At 37.9% G+C, this 19,500-nt stretch overlaps 1 long non-coding RNA gene across 1 annotated transcript in view; it reads right to left on the bottom strand.

Moving 5' to 3' along the window:
* Nucleotides 1-7,529: 7,529 nt before the first annotated feature.
* Nucleotides 7,530-19,500, bottom strand: part of LOC132769965 (uncharacterized) — a 43,851-nt gene continuing 31,880 nt past the window's right edge. The window contains exons 2-3 of the long non-coding RNA XR_009630952.2: nucleotides 11,137-11,207; nucleotides 7,530-7,699 (exon numbers count right to left, since the gene is read on the bottom strand). This is a non-coding gene — a long non-coding RNA (uncharacterized lncRNA). The remainder of the gene's footprint in view (nucleotides 7,700-11,136; nucleotides 11,208-19,500) is intronic.

The following is a 19,500-nucleotide window of genomic DNA, read 5'->3' as shown; positions in this document are numbered from 1 at the left end:
ACGCCACTTCAGGACTGAAGTGGCACATGAGGGGGCAGTCAAGCCTTAAATAGTATGTAACTCTTGTCCATCCCACATGAAATATTTTGGTGCTTTCTACCTTATCATAACATCCTCCTATTCTCTGTCCTAGGAGGCTATCAGAGAGGTTTTCTCCCAGGCAGTGACTTAGTTGTGCTGTCCAGAATCACATTTTGTTTAGGACTGATGTGCACAGGATATAGTCTATTGCCATAGAGGTTCTTCATTCCTTATGGGGACTAAATCAATATAAAGTTAACACTGAGCACAACATCTGCTTCCTTTAAACCAGGCATGGGGAAAGGGAGAACAGTAGTGTTAAGCTCCACATTGGTCTCATCAAACCTGCATGTTTTAAAAAAGAAGCAACAAGAAGTAAAACAATTGAGTATCATGCTTGCAGAAGCATTCTATTCATGTTTAATTATGAATACCAGTTAGTTGGAATATATTTGTTGAACTGGGCCTAATGCAGGAATAGGGGAGACAGTTTGTCATGTAACCTGTCTCCACTTTTGTGGCCACTGAAGTCCCCATTATCAAAAATGGTTCTATAGTATGATAACATGCAACATCTCCACCCAAGTTTTATCACAGTGTCTCTCAAAATGCTGACAGGAAGTAGTGAAATCTCACCTCAAAGTGCCATTTCGAGAGGGACTTCAGTGGGAATTGGAAATATTAGAACTTGTGAAGTGTAACATGGGGTGTGTAGGCAAAAATTGGATCTCAATTGCCCATCTCAATCTAGTTGATCTCAATGTGTAATCCAGAATTTTTAGGCAGGAAAATGTATTCATTGACTTGATTCTTTTGTGACTTTGTAGAATGTATTTTTTGGCCATGAATATCATACACACACTGTTCCAATTGCTAAATTCAAGAATAATAGGATAAAATCTATTTACTAATCTTATCATGATAATCATGTCCTGCACACATTGTTCTCATCATCAGGCACCAACCATTTGTATTATGAGGTCAATGGTAAGGGAAAAATATCTTAATTGGGCCATTATAACATGCCACTCGCTGTCCCTTCAAAATTGCTTGGTAAGGTCAAAAGAAGAGTTCTGAGAATTCTCAGAAATATGTTTGTGTTTACAGCTGAATTGTAATAGAACTAATAGGTTAACAAAGTACATTATGATGTAAATGTAACTGTCATTCCAAGCTAAAAACAGAACAAGAAAAGCCATGGAATTTGTATACATTTTATTTTTCTGTTGGTAATTGCTCCAATTGTTCTTTTGTTGCTGCGTGTAGTTACTGGATTTAGGCCTATTTCACAGAATATGTTGATAACAACAACAACAACAACAACAACAACAACAACAACAATAATAATAATATAAAATTTATTTGTACCCCGCCACCATCTCCCCGATGGGGACTCTGAGCGGCTTACATGAGGCCAAGCCCAAACAACAATTACAATAAAGAACGACCGAACACAAACCAAAAATGCAAACAATAAACAATAAACATCATAGTTACAAAAGAGGTTCTGTGTTCCAATTTTACTGAGTTGAACTTCTGAGTTTAGAACCCACTTTTGTTTATGAATTACCACAGTTTATATGAGCGATTAGTGGACACCAGGACTTTTTAAATGAAAAGGGACAGAGGGACAATCCTCCCATCTGAGGATTCATTGGTCCATATAAATTCATAGTAGTTTCAAGAAATGGATTTTCTCACCAACATAGCATTGTTGTAATGAGTCTCCTGCCCCGTCTCTCTCTCACACACAAACATGGTTCTACAAAGCTGTATTTTGCACTCTTCTGGGGTTATCTGGACTTTCATCATGAACACTATGCAATTATAGAAGTGATTATGTATGTTTCAGCAAAAGAGAACCATTCAAATGAGAACTGCCTGAAAGTAGCAGACTATTGGTGTGGGAACTTGGAAAATAATACCTTCCCCTGACTGCCTTTCTCACTGAAGCCTTCTGCTGCAGGCACTGACCTCTTATCTGTCTCCAAAGACAAGCAAAGTTGTTTTCACAAAGTTTTTGTTAAAACATGCAAAGTGCTATTGCTATTGTTGATATTATTGTAACAGGAATATTTCCCTTGAAAATTCATCTTTCAACTATTGGGGATACATGTGCAGTTGAATTGCACATCTATGTGCTTTCAACATTTAGCTAATTTTTAACTAAATTTAGTTAAATTTGTGTAGTCTGCTTAAGCAAAGATTCCAGATTTGATGTCAGCAGGAACAATTTACTAGTATATTCATTAGGTCATCATAAGATGAAGTTGATAGCAGTTAACAACACTATGCATATACTGAGTCCGATGCACAGAAGCACATGTTAGAAATACAGAGGTATTCAGGCTTCTTACTGTTGTAATGAGAAGTAGGATTCAGTGAACATCTATGAGGATTCACACCATTGGAGGGCATCTGACTACCGCTGTCTGGAGCTTCCTGGTTGAGTTGTATTTCCTCTTTGCTACCATTGTCCTTTCACCTATGTTCTTTGTTCCTGTAAGGGAAAAAAAAGATTAAAGTGATGGAGGAATCCATATCTCTACTTCCTCTAAGGTCCACCTGTGGATACTTCTGTAGATCGGTCCTAGAGAGAAGATAGGTTAGTGGGCAATAGTTTCTTGAACAGACCAATGAGGGGCCAACATGAGCCAATATGGAATCACCAGGGTAGCAGAGGTCTAATATCAGTCAACTTAAATGGCAGCTCTGGGAGAGATATGTGTGGTAAACTCTGAAGAATGATACTGTGTATTTTAATAGATAATGCTGGGATCAGTAAGTAGCCCAATAAGCTGACTGTGTAAATAAGCTCCTTAATACTTAGTGATAGCACCAAATCCTTTCATAAGCTTATACAGAATAATGGTAGGCTTTTCTTTTGCTTATTTGTAAATGGGATGCATCTTAATTTTTAGCACAGGCTAGTAGTCGTCATTTCAGTAAACATCAATTGTACATCCACAGATCAGCCTTTCTTCAGCTTCAGTTTTACAATAGCAGTTCTCAGTTTTGCTAGCCTAGCTGACAACATCAGATGGATCATTGTGTTTACCACTTGAACAATTTGCTTTAAACAGCTGTAATGGCACCGATTTGTTTTTCTTGGTGGTTTCAGCAGATCATTACCGCCCATGCGTTATATCTTTCTAATATGTTATCTTTTCCTCATTATCCCATGATCTGGATTGGAAAATAGTTTATCACTGCAATTTATGAAGAAAAGCTTTTACATTTTCTGCTTTTTTAAAAAAAAAACACTTTATACCATTTGCCTGTTTTCTTCACATGATTCTTATAAAGAAAAAAGCACTTATACATTAGGATCCATCCTATTATATATCCATATGATGACATAGATTTTTATGATGCCAATAATTACCAAGGAAATTCAAAATAAGCAAGCATTTATCACCAAGGAAAGTGAAATTCCAAGCCTACAGGGAATAAGAGGAAGTAGAGGCAAACGTAACAAGGTGTGAACATGAGCCCAAGCGGTAAAACTTTTGTAGGTGTTCCTTGTTTAAAGATGAATACAAAAATCCATTCAGGTTCAGTGTAGAAAATGTATATGAAACATAAATGAATTTCAAATTTAGACTTGAGTACCATCTCCAAGATGTCTCTTTGTGTGTGTCCAAATGTTTCAAAATCCCTCAAAAATGAAATAAATAAAATACAGAAAACATCTGGTTCCAAGCCTTTCAGATAAGGGATACTCAATCTTTATTATTTGGTTGCTAGGAATCCACATCCTTCTGAGCTTGCTATGCATTTTACAACATGACCATACTTCAAAAGTGTATGCAAGGGAAAATTCCAAAAGAAATACCATGTGCATGGATAGGTTTTAGTCTAGGTGTGGGAAACTATTTTGCTCCCAAAGTTTGGATTTTCCCCAAGGGACAAACCATATATCCCAAAGATGTTAGAGTGTGGGGCTCTGCTCCTCTTTGATCCACCTTCCCCTAATGCCAGGCCCTACCAAATAGTTATCTCCAGGTTCTCTATGCACCGAAAAGTTTAGAATTCATTTCCTCACAATGTACAAAAAGTCTCTGAATACAGCCTTAAAGTATAAACAAAACCTTCAGGTTTTAATAAATTATTATCAGAGATAACATGAGGATTCACATTCCTTGTTCCCTTTCCTAATTGGTATGGTGAAGAAAGAGAGCCAATTGTCATCTCTAATTACTGAAAAATATAGAGAGATGGTAGTATTGTCCCCCCCCCCCCCCACACACACACCTTTCTATGTGAGAAAAGATGGGACTTTGGGAAGGATCGTTTTTGTTTCTATTTGGAATATACAATAGTGGTTGAGCCTACATTAGAGGGTTTTTTCTGCATACATTATTTTTAAATGATAATGCAGATTTAATATAACCTATCCAAAATATATTGGATTTCAAATTCTCATCACCCAATTTTTTTAGAATAATTGCATGTACATGCAGTCCCCAAGTTATTTAATTACAGCATTTATATTCTACCCTTCTCACCCTGCAGGGGACTCAGGGCAGATTACAATGTACACATATATGGCAAACATTCAATGCCAATTAGACATACAACGTATATAGACATACACAGAGGCTATTTAACTTTTCTGGCCGCCAGGGAATCTGTCACTTTCATCGTCCATCTGTGACACTGATGAAGTACTTCTGCATTCCCCGCATGCTTTTGCTGGAGTGCTTTTTGCTGTAGTCTTTTTATGGCCTCATAAATTAGTTCAATTAGCCTCCCCACACATAGGTGGTACCTAATTTTCCTACTTGACAGATGCAACTGTCTTTCAGTTTGCAAAGGTCGACAACAAGCTACACAATTGGTCGGACACTCACTCTGACCCGGGCTGTCTTCGAACCCATGACCTTCTGGTCAGAGTGATCTTAATGCAGCTGACACTCAGCCAGCTGCGCCACAATCCTGGTGAGAAACAAGATAGGTTCTGTAGATTTGTTCTTAAGTTGAATTTGTTTGTAAGTTGGAAAAGGTACATTTATTCGTTCAGTCGCTTCCGAATCTTCATGACCTCATGGACCAGCCCACACCAGAGCTCCCTGTCAGCTGTCACCACCCCCAGCACCTTCAAGATCAAGCCAGTCACTTCAATGATACCATCCATCCGCCTTACTCTTGTTTGGCCCCTCTTTCTTTTTCCTTCCATTTTCCCAACATAATTGTCTTCTCTAAGCTTTCCTGTATTCTCATGATGTGGCCAAAGTACTTCATCTTTGCCTCTAATATCCTTCCCTCCAGTGAGCAACTGGGCTTTATTTCCTGAAGTATGGACTGGTTGGATCTTCTGGCGGTCTAAGGTACTCTCAGAACTTTCCTCCAGTCTGATGGCCATTCTTGTGTTTTCCATATTTGCTGGCATATGGCATGCATCACTTTGACAGCATCATCTTTCAAGATTTTAAACAGTTCAGCTGGGATCCCGCCGCCTCCTGCTGCCTTGATTTTAGCAATGCTTCTTAAGGCCCATTCAACCTCACTCCTCAGGATGTCTGGTTCTAATTCACTCACCACACCATGAAAACTATCCTTGATATTATTATCCTTCCTATACAGATCTTCTGTATAGTCTCTCCACCTTCTCTTGATCTCTTCAGCTTCTGTTAGGTCCTTGCCATCTTTGTTTTTTATGACACCCACTTTCACCTGAAATTTACCTAATGTTTCTAATTTTCTGGAAGAGATCTCTTGTCCTTCCTATTCCCATTTTAAGTGTAACTAGTCAAAAATATTTTAGCCTTGGGTAGTATAGGAACATGTTTGTGGTGTTTGTTTTCCTTTCTGTGCTCCTGTTTCAAAAGATTTCACTTCACTTTCTGTCCCTGTAACAATTGGATTTTGAAAACTTTGCTTGTTGTGGAAACAAGGATTGGTGACAAAGCTTAGTGGAGACACTTTTTCCCCATGAGAACTCTTTCAGGAGTGAATTTCCCTTCCGATGGGTAGATTTCCCTCACCTCATGTTGTCTCATCCCCATTCTTAACTATGAGCAATTTATAAGTTGGATTTTTGTAACTCAAGGACTGCCTGTACATGATGAGATATCTTGGAGACAAGACTCACATCTAAAGATGAAAATCACTTACGTTTCATATATAGTCTGAAAGCAAGTTGAAATGTATTTGATTAGCTCACTCAAAATGAATGAAACAAACAGAATTGCCATTGCACATGTCATCTAGACCACTGTATCTTAAACCAAATTGGTTCTCCTTAGCTCCAGGTTGAGGGTACATCAAAATTGGGAACAATAAAAGCTTTCTGAACACCACCCATTTACACAAATCTGTTAACAACATGCAGTGTTTACAGAAGGTTGCAAAATGCTTATGCTGTATTTCACAATAAAGGGAAATCAGTGTTTTTACCTAGTCTTCCAAATGTTTTTATCAGCAAATGTTTAATTTGTATATCTATTTTATATACCTATATACCTGGGGGCATATGTTTTTTTCATGCAGAAAGGGATCATGAGAAGAAGAAAAATTAAGAAATTCTGTTGTTGTTTATTCATTCCGTCGCTTCCGATTCTTCGTGACCTCATGGACCAGTCCATGCCAGAGTTCCCTGCCTGCTGTCACCACGCACAGCTCCTTCAAGGTTAAGCCAGTCACTTCAAGGATACCATCCATCCATCTTGCCCTTGGTCAGCCCCTCTTCCTTTGTCCTTCCATTTTCCCCAGCATCATTATCTTCTCCAAGCTTTCCTGTCTTCTCATGATGTGGTCAAAGTACTTCATCTTTGCCTCTTATATCCTTCCCTCCAGTGAAGTTCTGATCTTGACCATATTATAGTGCAATTTTAATTTTAATGAATAATAATATTATAATAAACATTATTTATATTCTTTTCCATCTCCCCGGAAGGACTTGGGGCGGCTTACAAGACAAAAACAGTGCAAAACAAAATACATAGAATATACAACAGAAATTAGCCTAAATCAATAAAAAATAAACAACACATGGAAATTAACATAAAACACCTCAACTCAGAATAAAATAAGCAATACACCATGAACAATAAAATATAACAAAAACTGTAATATACAAACCAGATTAAACATCCCAGCTACAGATCAGATTAATATATGAACATAATACTATGCAGCAGCAGAGATCTGCTAACAGATGAAAATAAAGTTAGAATAATCATTTCCCTTCTGTCAACTATTACAATTGCCTAAATACAAAATCAGTTCATGCTAGCTTAATACAGAGAAAGGTTATGTTTGAGTCATACCCTTCTACCATGTCTTTTGAAGCTCCTCTTTATGGGAGAAAGGATCCTTTCACTTTCACCAGAAGACGCAGCAAGCACAGGTTTCTCTGTTTCTATGGGTGACACTATTCTCACATTCATCCACATGCCTGGAGGAGAGCAAAGCATATGGAAATGTTGACATTACTGACACTGTCATAATGTCATTCTTGGATGTGTTATGCTTTTGCAATGTATCTGTACCACCTTACCATGGGGAGCAGCTGCCATCCTCAGAATTGAGAACACATTTCTTCAATGAGTTCATTCTCAGAGGAATCAAGAAATAGTTTAGCCATGCTCCTGCTGCTAGGAGGGAATCTTGAAAGAAGCGTGCAATTTTCAAAGATCCCTTTCTTCTGTCCAGTTCCTCAGGGTTTCCCAATACCCTAGAAACATGTGGGGTTTTAAAACAATTTTTTCAGATATTTTCAAACATTCTTTATATCTCTAGCCAGAATGAGCAAAGACTGCAGCTGCCAAGGTAGCCACAGCATATTGGCTTAGTAAAAACATCTCTAGTACTATTACACTGGTCAACACACATTTTGACGCCTCAAGCCTTAGACCATTTCTTGGTATATTCAACCTGCTGATTACAAAAATGGCACCAGTTTTCCCCAATCAGCTCTAGCATTTGAGATACAGAAAATATGCCATATACCAGTGGCCATCTGCTTTTTCAAAAGAAATCATGATATCTAAGGAACTAGAACTTTTTTCGTGTCAGGAGTGATTTTAGAAACTGCAAGTTGCTTCTGGTGTGAGAGAACTGATGTGGTCTATCTAATGCAATTTTCTGACAGTCATAAAAACCAAGACACCAAGATTGTTCTTTTGTTTGTGTTATTAAATGAATGAGACTCGATAAACATATGTTAGGCGTAGCCAGATTGTGAATACCTCAGATATTAGCTGTTGTTATAGTCACAGCTGCATAGTATATAGACAGTTTCTGCTCTTCACTTTTTAAGTTAATTTGCAGTGGAAGATGTTGTTTCATCATTACTATTCAAGTGAGAGTTAGTTACCAATCTGCCATTTTTTTTGTCATGGTGAGGGAAGGGCACCATCTTGTTTTCCTTTTCACCTTGTGAAGCAGTTTGAATCTGAGGAGAGTGGGTTGAGCTCCCTCTGTCAGCTCCAGCTCCCCATGTGGGAACATGAGAGAAGCCTCCCACAAGGATGGTAAAACATCAAACATCCAGGTGTCTCCTGGGCAATGTCCTTGCAGACAACCAGTTATCTCAAACCAGAAGCGACTTGCAGTCCCTCAGGTCACTCCTGACAAGAGAAAAAGACCTTCAGAAGGCCACAGGTACAATAGCTGCTCCACTCTGCCGAATATTAGGACTGCAAATGATTGTGATTATTGCTGTTTCTAAAACCCACCACCTGGAACACTTCCTTTTTAATATGGACAAACTATACAGCTGATATCACTCAGATGTGTTTTCTGTACTCTTTCGTTCAGTGCTGGGTCAACTGTGAGAGCAACTGAAGCATAAAATGGAAAATAATGATGAAAATTTCTTATACTTTAACCATGCCTGAAACTTAAAAGACTGATACAAATTGCAGAAGTTTTCTCCAAACAATCATAACTACATGTAATCAATTGTTATTTTCATAAATTGCTCCTGGGTTGTCCAGCCTTCAAAGTCCAATTGAAATTGCCAAACTAGCTGAAAGGATACTGTGTTGCAAGTATACCATGGCAAGATTCAAGGATCAGGCTCTCCCTAGTCATTCTTCCCTTCTTATCTGTATTCTTGTAGCATTAATATCTTTCAGAATTCACTTGGGCGATAGGACCATAAAACTGCCCAAAAACAAATGAGTTTTGCTTAGTCTTGGCACACCTTATTTTCTTCAACACATTTCCAAGCTATTCTATTCTGTTATGTCATATTCTAAGATGGCCTAATGTACCCTACAGTAACAGGAGCTTTAGGTAATTGAGGCAGCAAGTTGAATAACTGAAATGCACAATGCATCTGACAGAATTGGTTCTATTTTACAATACTATCACCTAGAAAAGAAATTCAGGATGTTGGGTATATGTACTTCAAAACAGCAGATTACACCATTGGAGAAATTTCACATAAATATTGTTAAAGGTCCTTTAAAGGAGATCTTGCTGAAGAGCAATTAGCTAAACTATCCAAATAAAACACCCACATGAGACGGTAATATGTGTCTAAATAAAAGATGCTGAAGAAAAGCAATGAATCATCAACTGACTGCTTACTTTAAAAGTGGAATGTGGGGCTGATGAAAAAAATTATGAGATATTATTTTGAATTGTTTACCAAATCTCTAAGAACTTAGCACAATAGATGGCTCATACTGGATGAATTACATGTTAGTGATGTCTAAGTTATCCCACTGATTTCAATGGCAGTAAAATGTTTAAACCACTGAGCTGCTGAACTTGCTGACCAAAAGGTTGATGGTTTGAATCCAGGGAGTGGGGTGAGCTCCCGCTGTTAGCCCCAGCTTCTGCCAACCTAGCAGTTTGAAAACATGCAAATGTGAGTAGATCAATAAGTACTGCTTCTGCAGAAAGGTAATGGTTCTCCATGTAGTCATGCTGGCCACATGACCTTGGAGATTTCTACGGACAACGCCAGCTCTTCAGCTTAGAAATTGAGATGAGCACCACCACCACCACCCCACCCGCCAGAGTCAGACACAACTAAACTTAATGTCAGGGGAAACCTTTACCTTTCAAATGGTAAGTGACATGTTAAATACACAGCACTATAGCTAGAGTTTTCCTTTCTTTGTTTCAAATGTGCTGCTTGCATGTGCAGGAGGTCAATTTGACTATACCATGCAGATGAATGCTTAATTCTTCCCTGTTGACCTGCAATTTTTTCAAAGTCCATCCGAGCCGATTAAAAGAAATGATATTCTTGTTAAATCTTTTTTTTTTTTTTTTGCAATCATTAGCTGGTATATTGTGGGAGAAGAATTTCAAGGGTCATGACTATTTAGGGATAATCTCAAGGGCTCTCAGAATATCTGGTCTCAAATAGGTTTCTGCATTTACTTTTGAGAAGGACAAGGGAAACAGTGCATGCAACTATTTATATGACATTATACAATAATATTTTTTCACTTTTCCTTTTTTTTTTTTTGCAGGGTGGAGGTAGGCAGGAGGAAATCCCTAAATGGTATTTCTATTTGTTAATATGAGATATTTCAGTGCTATAGCTGTTGTGACTTTTTAAAAGAAATGTTTTTGTCAATACTTTTTAAATTTCCTAAAATCAGTAGGTGTATGAATATTTCTGAAAGTTGGGGAAAATGATCCCCTGTTATACTGTGCCATTGTATAAAAATTCAAAGAGACAGGTCTTGTAGTTTTTTTTTAAGTTGTTTATAAAAGCTTTGAAAATTCACCCAAAATTACTCGTACATGCCTAGTGTATAGGTCACATCTACTAGAAGTGTGCATGATTCATTTTGGTGATACAGGATTTGGGAAAATTTGGCAATCCAGCTGCCAGATCGCCAAAAATAGACCTGGCTGGACCCAGCTGAAGACTTGATTGGATCATGAGAAGCAAGATCTTTGACTAATAAGGATGATGGGCTCAGCGGCACTCTACTTGAGGCAGAGGCAGTGACATGTGGGAGGCCTCGCAAATCAGGCAAGAGTGGATGCCTGGCAGTATTGGCTCCTACTCTTTCTTCCCCAGCAACCTCCTTCATCCCTTCCTGAAGCCCCCCTTCTTCATGTCTGAGCACCCACTTGAGGAAAATAAGGCCAGAAAGAGGAAGAGAGAAATAGAGAAAAAAAAGGGGGGGGGAGGCTTACCTAGGCTTCTCCTCCAGAGAGGGTCTCGCCAGGACCTTGCTTTCTTAGCAGCTCTTTGCACAGTGATAGGTCTAAAAAATGACAGAGAAACAAGCCAATGGACCAAATCTTACTGGAAAAAAATGCCAATCTTTTCCAGATATTGGGAATTTATTGGAAAACAGGACAGAGGGGGGCTAAAAATGGAACCGAAACTGGGATGGTGTTTAGGCATTGCTCACATACCTACTATCTAGACAAATGTTGTTATAAATAACTGAAGAAATCAGTCCCTCAAGCCCATCTTGAACTCAAGGCTCTGAGTAATGAAAGTCTGTAGCTCGGTCAGTGAATTGTTTTAAAATTATACAGCCCTTCTCCATCTTTACCACAGTCCTTGATGCACAGCTCCACAGCTCAGCAATTCCAGCTGATATATACTGGGTACTATTTTCCCTAAATTCTGCCCCCGACTCTCTTCCCATTAGTTCAAAAATTGCATAGAAGCCATAAGGTGTGAAAAGATTGTAGTGCTTGGAAGAAGGGAAGTTGTGGGAAAATCAGACAAAAGACTATCAGATGCAAAATGCTCACAACTCCCCACCCCCAGAAACTTTCTTCCATAACGTCTCCTCCCATTTTTCACAGAAATCTTGGCTAGAGAGTGCAGCTAGCCAGTAAGAGCCATCAGCTTTCTCGCAACATCTCTCCTCCCCATCAGCCCCCATGTTTTCACAGGTGACAATTTCTGTACAACATTGGACCTTGGGGTGGGAGGAAAATTGTCTGTAAGTTGTGGAAATATAGTACCCAGTACATTTCAATGACAGCTGTACAGTTTCTAGAGAAAAGCTCCATTGGGTGGCAACACCTCCAAGATCTCCTGACAGGGCACAAATAAAAAAAGATGGATTTTCCTGCACACCGGGATGGAAGAAATAGGAATTTACTATTCCTAATATGGAGCAGTTATAGAGCTCTAATTTAGGTTACAAATCAGCAATGACAATGTAGGATGTCAGCCATTATTTTTATGTACATTGTAATAAAATATTTTTTAACACTGGAGTGATTTATTTGTTGATTTGCTAATGATCTCACTCTTTTATGTGATAGAATGAGACATTTTAGCCCCCTAGAGTGACATGTTGTTATTTATTTATTTACTACATTTATATACTGTTTATCTCCTCCTGAGGGAACTCAAAGCTGTTTTCAACATAGTAAAGGCAAAATTAAATGACGTACATACATGTGAAAACCAAAACATAATAACTAGACAATAACATATAACTATTTTTTAAAATCTAACCATATTAAAACATAAAACATAAAATAATATTTAGACATAAAAAATAAACATCAATAATACAATAACATTTATATTAAAACCCACCCATAAACACAATTTCATTACAGATATTAAAATCACGCTGTCCAAATTCAAATCCATAGTCATTCCATTGGTCCATTCACTATTGTCAAAGTCACCAAGGAATAGATCTGCTCTACAATATTGCCACCTGAATTGTAAATATCCCTAGATTTTAGTGACTTTCCATGCACATCTTCAACCCATACATGAATATCTTATCAAAAATAGCTGAGAGAAAAACATGTCCAAGTAAATCTATTGATTTCCCCATTGAGACACTTTTGTGTCCTGGACGATGAAGAGTGTTGGGGCAAAAATATGCCATACTGTTTTTTTTTACAGTAAACTATGATGCAGCAAAGCAGGATTGATGTGTTTTGGTTGCCAATAGGCTGGCCTCATTTGGAGAAACCGAGCTTTCTTACATTTCAGAAGGCACTGGAATTCATTATAGTCAGAAAAAAAACCTCACAGTGCAAGAAGAATATGTTTTGTTTTGTTTCATCTGAATTTATTTAACTTTGATTCTTCTTTGCGTATTATCACTCTGGGTAAAACACATTTGATTCTGCACACATAGTGACTCCTAAGGCCACAGGGCACTTTTATTATAACTCCCCTGGGTGAGTCATCAGAAAATATTAGGATTTTCATGGTGGAGGTCAGAAAATGTCCCATAAGCCACTGATTGCTAGTTTTTTTAAATTCGCAAGACTTGAATTATGTTTAATGTATTGGTATTGTTGTTTGATGGGCACTTCAAGGTTGGAGTTTTTGAACAATGAGGTAGGATATGAATATTAAACTAAATACATCAATGATATTCAGCTCTATGAATGTATGATCAGATATTCAGAATTGATAAACCTTAGCATAATATCTTTCTCTATTTTCATTAACTCTCTGTCTAACCTGTACTTAGGAACTAAACTACTGTGATTGACAGGCTGTAACTTATACTCGACTATGGTGCCTACCAGATGTGAGCACAGTGTTAGTGTCAGCATATTTTTCACTGCATTCTCTTTATTCTAGTCATAATTGTCCTTTCCCATCCTAATGGGAAGTGATGGTGAAAAAATTCAGTCGTTGAGTATACAATAAAAAAGATGATAGACTAAGAAAAGCAGTAGTCTTTTTATTGCCGGTTCCTATTAAAAGAAGGCCTAGCTTTGATCATAAAATCCCTCAAGCTGAACCAAGATCAAAATCTTGCTTTTGTTATAATTAGGGATCTGTCAGAGTTACCAGTGTATAAATCCCTATTGTCTGGGACTTCCAAAAGCCAGGAATAAAAAGATGTTATTGCTTTCCTTGGGCTATAATCTGACTTCTTGGAGGGAAGTAGAAATAGTTTTGCCATGATTATTTTAAAAGTCAAGAGGAACATACGCTGATATTGAAGCCATTAAGCTACAGACATACCAAGATTGATCATATGAGGGATGCAGCAAATGTCTTTGATTTTTATTTCTAGGCATTAAAAAATCAAGATATTTTGCAGCTGTGAATAATTTTCCAGCAAAAGGCATTCCAACAACATTTATAGTAAAGTGGGAATGAATGGAAGATGTGTGCAATTAAGACTGTTGCCCTCAATAGACTCTTAAATGTGTCCAACTGAATGAGATCAGGATATAAACATGATTGAATCAAACCATAAAACAAACCCATAGAAAGGGAAGGGAGCAGAGCAGAAGCCAGTCAGGAACTGCGTAGGACATTTGCATAAACAGTAATTAGGTGGTCTTTCCTTCAAATGACCACCCTAAATATGGGTTACAGCCCTGAATGCCTTGCATGTAACCCATCTGTGTGCCTTTCAAGATAACAATTAATAATTAAGCCACAACTCAATATCCTGCCTACCCAACCAGGCTGGTGTTACCATGTCGGCTCTTGAGAGTGCTAATCATATGTTCAGAAAACAGTATCTTTAGGAATAAAATTAACAGTCAAACATGCCACATGAACAGTGTTCCACTACAGTCCTAGCTCTTTTTACATAAGAGAACAGAAAGCTAATTTTTCAGTAGAGATGGCATGGAAATGAAAATGTTTTCCAAATATAATTGAACATGGCATGATATTTCTTGACACAGCCTATACAACATAATATGTTGTTGTGTACCTTCAGGTTGTTTCCCTCTTATGGCCTCATCAGACAGGGCTGAATTTGGCGGTGTATACCAGTTCCCTTTCTCTTTTGCCATGGAACCCACCAGCTCCCACCCCACAATGCACAGCTACTTCTTGCAGGGCTCTGTGGTTAAAGATGAAGGGGAACCAGCATATGCTACCATGTTGCATAGAGGCTTCCCATGTTGCATAGAGATCAATGGGGAGAAGCTGGGTGGTGGATGCTTCCCCCTGTGGGATGAGGTAAGGGGGAAGTCAGGCAATACAGAGCATGAGGCAACAAGTTATCCACACTCCACACTGGGCACAGCTGGATGAACAATTATGTGTGGCAAATCCAGCTGCAAATGTGATGAGGTCTATAGGCAGCCTCAAGATGACCCTGTCATGGGGTTTTCTTTTCTTGGCATGATTTATTTGGAGGGAGTTTGCCATTGCCTTTCTCTGAAACAGTGTGACTTATCCAAGATCACACAGTAGTTTCTATGTCAGAATGGGGATTCAAACCCTGGTTTCTAGAGTTATATTCCAAAGCACAAACCACTACAGAATTCATCTCAAAATATTATGCAATGTGCCAGCATTTAAATGCAGGTAAGGAACTGAAATGTTCCTCAGTTTGTGTATCTCAGTTTGCTCAAGCTGAATACTTGAGAAATGCACAGAGGTACAGTCACACTCTTTCTTTTTCTCCAACCAAGTGGCAATGATGCATTTCTTCCACTGCCATCAGAAAACTTACAGCAAAGGGACTCAAACGCTGCTCATGTGGACTTAAGTTGCTAAGCCTCACTAGAAACTGCTGTTGATAGTGGTAAGTAGGTGCTTTGATCATGTTTCTCTCTGCAGGGCCAGGCTAGGCTGTACAGAAGTGGAGATCTCTGTGAGTCAGTGTGTGTTGAATTTTATTAATATCATTATAAGGCAAAATTAGTTCATAGACAGAGATCAGAATTAAATGCTATGGATGGCGCACAGCTACTGATGAAAGCAACAGGCATCACATTTTGTGTGATATATGCTATGCTTCTCCGCTCCTTCCAACTCCAAAGTGAAGTGTACAAAACATGCAAAAGTATACTGTTGTTATTATTACCACCATCAGTACCACTACTACTAGATGTTATTAGAAGAAACAGAAATCTGGAGTTTTCAGTGCTTTTGGTTTGGGACAACTTCCATATGAACTTCCAGGGAATCATGATTTATTACAGAGGTAGGCAAATGTCCATGGCCCAAGTGACATAGTGGATTTTCTTCTCTTTTCAGTGAACCAAGGAAAGGGCCCACACTTAACCTTTGGTTTTTCTGGTTTATAAAGATCTGTGATGGTTGTTGCAGTTCTGATGTTTTGATATCAATCCAGATTGGGAGTTACCAAAAGAAAGGCCATAATGTTTCATCAAGTATGCAAATTTATAAACTTTGATATTTGTTTCATTTTAACTTTTACATTTCTTATTTTGTGATTACAGTAACGAATATTGATTTGCATTGTTTACTGAAGTGGGGAAAATGATATAATCCTTCATTAATTTCTTTTTCAAGAAAGCAACAAGTAATTTTCGCCACTTTTCTTACCACTGAAAGTTTTCAAAAACTGAATTATTCAAAGATTATTCACAAATTGGGATTTATTCTGTGCAAAATGTGTAGATGGTTGCAAAATATTATTTTCTGTGCAGAAAATGATGTTTTCTATCTAGAAATACTATGGAAAAATTCATGGACAAAATGGATGCAGAATATGTCCCAGACTATGACGTGCATAATCTCACCAGGATTCCCCCATCAGACTCTCTCAACACTCAAGAACCATGGTTTTGGATCATTTTCCAAATAACTCTGGATAATATTTCCATTCTAGAAACAAACATGAAAGGGGAAAGCATTATGATTTGAACAAGGTAAAGAAATAGAGCAAAAGTCTGGCCAAAGCCCTTCCAGCTGCAAGCCTAATCAATGAAGTGACAATCATCACCACACTGTGCATGTGACAAATGACATTTCCCTGTTGTGCTATCTAAAACCACACAATGTCTCATTCTAAGCTCAGAACCACTGTGGTGTAACATCAAAAATGGCTGGATCATATTTTGCCCCTGACATAGGTCAGCCATGAAGCTTAGTGGCAACCAATTAGGAAACCATGATCTCTTAGGATTGTTCCACAATATAATTGTAGAAAAGTTCAAAAAGGGCTCTTTGTACATTGCCTCTTGTGGTGTAGGAAGTATCCAATGGGATAAATACAGCCTGATTTAATGGGAAAAAAGCTTTAAAAAAGTTGAAGCCCTCTTCACCTAATAGAGGCTTTGTAGCAGAAGTCAAAAAGAGTTCTTCACAGTAAAGCACACTAAAAGTCTGTCATGTTTTAATAGCATTTTATTGCAGCCAGACCCAGCTTCAAGGGAAGTCTTGAGAAAATTTATGCTATATTTTATGGGCTATGCACTTTAAAGGAAAATCATCTCCCAAACCTGGTTTAGATCTGGTTCATCCTGTGTGAAATTTAATACAGTTCACTAGGCTTGAAATGAGACCTGAAGTCTTATCTCTTTTCTCTCTGAATCAATGTACTTAACATTGGTGAGAACCAAATACAACTCATATATAGCCATACATCTTTTTCAGTCTATACGATTACAGCCTTTTGATACCATGTTAAATTTCATGCTGCTTTAGTTCATGTGTCAAGAGAAATACGCAATATCAAATAAATAAGTAAATATATGTGCAATAAAATAAAATGGTGTTTTGCCATGAAATTATGGGATTTGTAGTTCAGTAACATACTACAGCTATCTGGCAGAGAATTCTGAGAAGAAGAATCCATAGAATGGCAACATAGCAGTAATTGAAGTAGTATGAAAGGGCTATATTTACACATTTGAAAAGAGACCTTAGTAAAACCTAATCTATTATTTATTTACTTACAACATTTCTACCCTGCCTTTCTCAACCCTGGAGGGGACTCAAGGCGGCTTTACACGGAGGCAACTATTTGATGCCTTAAAACAATGTACACGTAAAACAAACATTTTAATATAGAATTATAAGATAAATTAAAACATTTAAAATAATACCTTCACTATTAATCACACTATCCACAATCATAGTCCGGGCTGCTCCAATAGTCATTGCACGTAATTCCATATTTATCTGTAGCACAAGTTCTGCAAAGGCTTGATCACAAAAACCATGTTTTCAATTTCTTATGGAAATTCAGGAGGAAGGGGGATGATCTAATATCTCTAGGGGAGGGCATTCCACAGCCAAAGGGCCACCACTGAGAAGGCCCTGTTTCTTGTCCCCGTCAGTCGCACCTGCGAGGACGGCGGGATTGAGAGCAGGGCCTCCCCAGATGATCTTACACTCCAAGATAGTTCATAGAGGGAGATCCATTCAGACAGGTAAGCTACATTGTTAATTCTACATCCATTCCTGAAAAGAGCAGCTATGTGTTCTCTTCTTCTTTATTTATGTAACAGCTCATCATTCCTGTTTTCAAAGCAGAGTATTTGGCCACTACCCCATTCATATACATTACTAGCATGGACATAGAAAAGAGCATTAGCGCACCAGAGAGTTAATGAGGAATACTAGACACTATGGAGTGGTAAAGTATGTGGCAATTGCTTTTGGGTAGTAGATACACATTCAACACAGTCACTGGTTTATTCTTTACTCCTATAGAAATAAACACAAATAATACAGGGATCATTGATGCTTTGCTCCACAAGGAGCTGTGGAATTCCCATATAATTTGCTTCTCTCACAATTCTTAATAAATAAAGAACTGTTTTTGTGTGTGACAGAAAGGCAATCATGGCATGACAGAGTTACAGATATGTTACAATCCAGCCTCCAGTCAAGTACATTCTACACTTGGTTTTATTACTTGTTACAGGAGTAGCACACATCTCTGCAAGTTGCTAGAATTTAACTCACCAAACTTTGGCTCTCCAGGGACCACATAGTCATCTTTTCCAAAGAGTTGGCTTAAGGACTGTGAATTACAGCTGTTTTTTATAGAATGGATTACCTACATAAAGCATAGTAATTTAAAATAGCTTCAAAGCTGGACCCACAGTTAAGCATACTTACAAAAGGTTCTTTGATATAAAGTGGTGAATAATTTTGATGAGTAATTTAAACTCACCCACCCACCACCTCTCCCCTGAAACAAATCTTTCTAAGAAAGATAGGCTTGCCTTTGGGTCACCTTAAATTGGAAATAACTTGGAGATACAAAACAACAGACTTAAGCTCATTGATTTCAGTATGTCTGTCACAAGTCTGGCCAATACTAGATCCTGCTGTTAGTATAATTCATCTGTTATACTTCTTTCGTCCCATTAAATAGAAAGGTGGATGGGTTGTGGATGCAGAGATATTCCACAAGACATAAATATTTTTTTCCTTGCATTGTTGTGATTGAATCCAGATTCTACTCAATCTAAAGCTGCACTTCACCAAAACAGGAATAACTTCAGCATGTTCACCATGCATCTTCTATATTATACATAGATATTTGAGACATAGACACACCAATGCATAACAGATTACAAATGAGGTATATACTTTGAAAATCAAACAGGAGTTTTCAGTGGAGTTTGATGCCCAATATGTTCATCTCTGCTATGTTTACTTGAACTTCGTTTAGCATTATTTATCTGACTAGGGACAAGTCCACCATATACTTTGTCTGAAGACCTTAATTATAAGATCTTAGACTCATATCTGACAGATGAATATCTGGCAGATGAGTATCTCTATAAAAAGTTCATAGAGGGAAGTGTATGCATCATATAACCTACCCAATGTTCCAAGCATGCCCAGAGGAAGGATAGACTGTTGTCTCAAACTGT

This window comes from Anolis sagrei, chromosome 3, assembly GCF_037176765.1.
Source record: "Anolis sagrei isolate rAnoSag1 chromosome 3, rAnoSag1.mat, whole genome shotgun sequence".
NCBI lineage: Eukaryota > Metazoa > Chordata > Lepidosauria > Squamata > Dactyloidae > Anolis > Anolis sagrei.
Note: the sequence above shows the minus strand (reverse complement) of the source record. Positions and strands in the feature narration are given on the sequence as shown.